Source organism: Rhinolophus sinicus, chromosome 12 (genome assembly GCF_057876585.1).
Source record: "Rhinolophus sinicus isolate RSI-liver-muscle chromosome 12, RSI-T2T, whole genome shotgun sequence".
NCBI classification, from domain to species: Eukaryota; Metazoa; Chordata; class Mammalia; order Chiroptera; family Rhinolophidae; genus Rhinolophus; species Rhinolophus sinicus.
Window position 1 is genome coordinate 41,202,796 of NC_142512.1, and position 4,224 is coordinate 41,207,019.

The following is a 4,224-nucleotide window of genomic DNA, read 5'->3' on the forward strand; positions in this document are numbered from 1 at the left end:
TAACCTAGTGACTGACGATAGAAATTTGAGGAGCTGAGTTATGAGCAAGGTTTCCAGGGCTGGCGGTCTATCTTCTGTCGCACAATTTACTCTCTGAACGCTATTAAAACCTGCTACAGATTATAAACTCAGACCGTGGAAAGCTCTGTTAAGCCGACTAAAACGCTGAAAACACCCGCTAACCCACGCTGCCTTTACCCCATCGTCGCGAACAAAGATGAAGTGAAAGTAGGAAACCACCTGTTTAGGACGCGAAAAAGAATTCAGGAAGTTCTGGCAGGACAGAATCAAATCTATACTAAGGAATACCACAGACGCATCGAAAGAGTTTGTATCTTTCATTGTAACCTCAGTCATTCCCCCCAAGAGGGGTGCACCGTTCCCGGCAGTACTGCAATACCGAGTCGATGCGCGGAGTGGACGGAGCAAGCTCCTATTCCATCTCCGAGCTCCAAAAATCCATTTAATATATTGTCCTCGGATAGAGGACGTATCAGATATTAAACTGATAAGAACAGATACTACACTTGATCTTAGCCAAAAGGCCGAGAAGCGATGCCTGCCACTTGTTCCTCGCCCGTCTCCCTCCTCCTGTCGCGCACATTCTACCTACGGTGAGCCAGGTCACCGGCAGTCGAGGTCTCACTTCCTTTGCTTCTTTGGAAGTACTGTACTATGGGAGCCACTGAGCAGTAGGCCCCGGTACCCATCTGGTTTGGTTTTATTCTCTGTATCTTAAGAGAGAAATTGTATGTCTGTCGTTGCACCCGTCGTTCTCGGGCGAAACGCCATTTCTTGTTTGCATAGCCCGCCCTTTCCCGCCCGAGGAGGCGTGGCTACGGCGTGAGGACTGCCCCCTCGGGACGGCCTCCGCGCGCCTACGGTGGAACCCCGGGCTGGGGGGTGGGGGGCGGTCGAGCTCCTCTTTTGTGCAAACGGAGAGAAAGGACGGAACCGAAGGGGATTCGGGATCGGCGGCCCAAGCGTCCTGTAGGAAGGGGCCAAGACGCAGTCACTAGAAACGCCCAGAAAGACGAGCCTCTTATGTGTCCGAAGAGGGGTTCATGCTGAGTCAGGGGAGCGCCAGGTCTGGACCCGGGCTGATGGCAGCCGGTGGGGAGGGGGGAGGAGGCGCGTCACATGGGGAGGCCCCGGCAGGGCAGCTGAAGGGGTTCTCTGAGATTCCGGCATCCGCGTCTCTCGGCGCTGCTTCTGTGAGTGAACCAAATCCTGGGCTCCGCGCGTCAAGCTCCCTCCGCCTGCGATGCGGTTTCCCTTCGCCTCTTCCTCACCTATGTGTTTCGTCCCACCCGGTGATTCATTTCCAGTCCACCACTCACCACCCCGTGGGGCAATCTTTTATCTCCCCCCACCGAAATCGGAGATCATTGAGGGCCGTCACCTCCTTAGTGCTTATGTCTGGAGTCTGGATCCCAGCACGAGCCCAGTGCCCCGCATGTAGTAGGCGCTCAGAAAGAGCCTACTTTGAGTGAATAAACGATACCCAGGTCAGACTGATTCAGAAGCAGCAGTTAGGAGGCTACGGGCCCGGAACCAGGGGTGACGGGGGAGAATCTGGCCAGGGGGAGATCTGGCAGAACACCAGAGAGGAGAGGTGACTGCTGGGGATGCTCTGAGCATCAAGGCCACTCTGCGTTAAGCACTCCCCCACCCCACCCCCACACAAATTTCCCTCTGGGGCAAAGACTGCCTGCCGGCTGCCCAGTCAGCATTTCCCTCTCCCATCCTCATTCCTGACAGAACTTCAGTGTAGTTGGGGAGTTTGTATTTCTCTCATTTGAACTCAGAAAAGCTAGAAGGTGTCATGAGTGTAAGTGAAATCGGTCATTTCACCCTACAACACAGAAAGCTGAGCGTAGGTGTTGCCTGAGCCCTTTTCAGTGCCAGCCCTTGGGCTGAGCGCTGCACATGTATTATCTCATTTAACTCACTCGACAGGCCTATGAGGTAGACAGTCTTCATCTCCTCCTCCTCCTCCTCCTCCTCGTCATCATTCTAGGGCCAAGACTAGGGTGAAGCCAGTGAGGTACTCGCCTGGGGGGGGGGGGGCGGTTGGTTAGTGGAGTGTCCCCCTAAAAACTCTTCAGTGATCAAGATAAATATTATTTTAATACAATTTATCTTATCGTGATTACTGGGTTTTTTGGTGCCCCCTTAACTGTTTTTGCCCAAGGCAAGTGCCTCACTCATTTCACTCCACTCTAATCCCCACCATGTTATCATCCCCATTCTATAGACCTACAGCTGTCCCAGCCAACAGCCACATGTAGCTATTGAGTCCTGGAAACGGCGTTATTCCTGACTGAGAGGGGCCGTAAGTGTAAAATACACATGAGATTTTCAAGACTTAGTAGTAAAAAATGTAAAATATCGCAATAATTTTATATTGATTGCACACTGAAGCAATATTTTGGATAGAGTTAAATTATAAAACCTAGTTTCACCGGTTTCTGGGTTTTTGTTGTTGTTGTTGTGTTTTGTTTTCATGTGGCTACTAGAAAATTAAAAACTACATACGCGACACATATTTCTAGTGGACAGCAATGTTATAGGCCGAAGGTCAGCGACGCTAAGCAATTTGCCTAAGGTCAGACAGCTAATATGATGCAAGGTCAGGATTTGAATTGAAGCCGCCTGTTAACCAGGTGGGACCTCAGGATTTTTAAACTGTAGAATAGGGATGATGATAACTGACACCTCTCTGATTAGGGTCCTTGTGAAGCTACACATGGAAATGCCAAGCATACAGGCATCCCTTAATAAGTGCACTCTAGAGAAAACAGACAGTATTCATTTTATAGTGCGGTGGAAAATCTCCCCCTCCCCATGCCAGGCACTCTCCCGCTCGCTTCACATCGCACTTTACCTGGCTTTATTTTTCCGGTGGCTGCCAAGTCATTATGGACACCCATAATCATCATGTGGCATAGATAGAGACATATAGATATAGACATATACACAGACGGATCTAGAGATATTAGACAGATACACACAGACACATAGGTATATTCACAAATATACATTTAGTGGCTTGTTTGCTTCTCACCTTGATGGTCGAGATTTTGTTTGCTGCTCTATCCTGAGCACCTAGGACAGTGCTCGGCACGGGCACGTACGTGACACTTGATAAAATACTTGTTGAATGACTGAATGAGAAACAACATAGAACGTGCTTAGCCTGTACCTGACATGACTCTTCAGGCTTCCCCATCCCATGATCACTGTTCAGATCTGTGTGTACCAGGCCATCTTCTGCTAATTTGGTTTCTCTTAGAAGGGGATTGCTATAGTCTGAACAACCCAACGGTTTGTTCATCTCTCACTGGCAACCTCCTTGTCCCCGCCAGGTATTTTGGCGATCCTGGGTTGGAGGCCCCTTGAGGGCAGGAACGGTGAAGGCTGCCCTGACCGGGAGAGTGTGATCAGTGCTCCAGGAGGGTCTCGAATGGATAAGTTCCAATTGAGAAGTCAAGAAAGTGTTGACAGGGGGGCCAGCCCGGTGGCTCAGGAGGTTAGCTCCTAACTCCCACTCCCGCAAGGGATGGTGGGCTGTGCCCCCTGCAACTAGCAACTGGCAACTGGACCTGGAGCTGAGCTGTGCCCTCCACAACAACTAAGACTGAAAGAACAACAACTTGAAGCTGAACAACACCCTCCACAACTGAGATGAAAGGACAACTTGAGGGAAAAAAAGGCCTGGAAGTACGCAGTATTCCCCAATAAAGTCCTGTTCCCTTCCCCAATAAAATCTGTAAAAAAAAACGACAAAAGAAAAAAAAAAAGGTGTTGACGGGGCTGAGATCTTCTCGGTCAATTCCGGCGTGGGATAACCCGCCAGGCACGCATCAGTGACGGCACACATTGTTGTCACACTTTTGCCATCTTCAATGAACCCTTGGAAAAACTTACCCCGAATGTGCGCTCTGTACAGAGACCGAGCGACACCACGCGGCCAGCAGAGACGCTGTAAAAAAATTATTCTTCCATTGTAAACCTCAATCACCTCCCCCGAAGGGGGTGCACCGTTCCCGGAAGTACTGCAATACCGGGTCGATGCGCGGAGTGGACGGAGCAAGCTCCTATTCCATCTCCCAGCTCCAAAAATCCATTTAATATATTGTCCTCGGATAGAGGACGTATCAGATATTAAACTGATAAGAACAGATACTACACTTGATCTTAGCCAAAAGGCCGAGAAGCGAT

General features: G+C 50.0%; 2 non-coding genes across 2 annotated transcripts; both read right to left on the minus strand.

Moving 5' to 3' along the window:
- Positions 1-366: 366 nt before the first annotated feature.
- LOC141569104 (U2 spliceosomal RNA) lies at positions 367-557 on the minus strand. The gene has a single exon (XR_012492502.2). It is a non-coding gene; the product is annotated as a U2 spliceosomal RNA (small nuclear RNA).
- A 3,476-nt stretch (positions 558-4,033) lies between these two features.
- On the minus strand, positions 4,034-4,224 carry LOC141569105 (U2 spliceosomal RNA). The gene has a single exon (XR_012492503.2). It is a non-coding gene; the product is annotated as a U2 spliceosomal RNA (small nuclear RNA).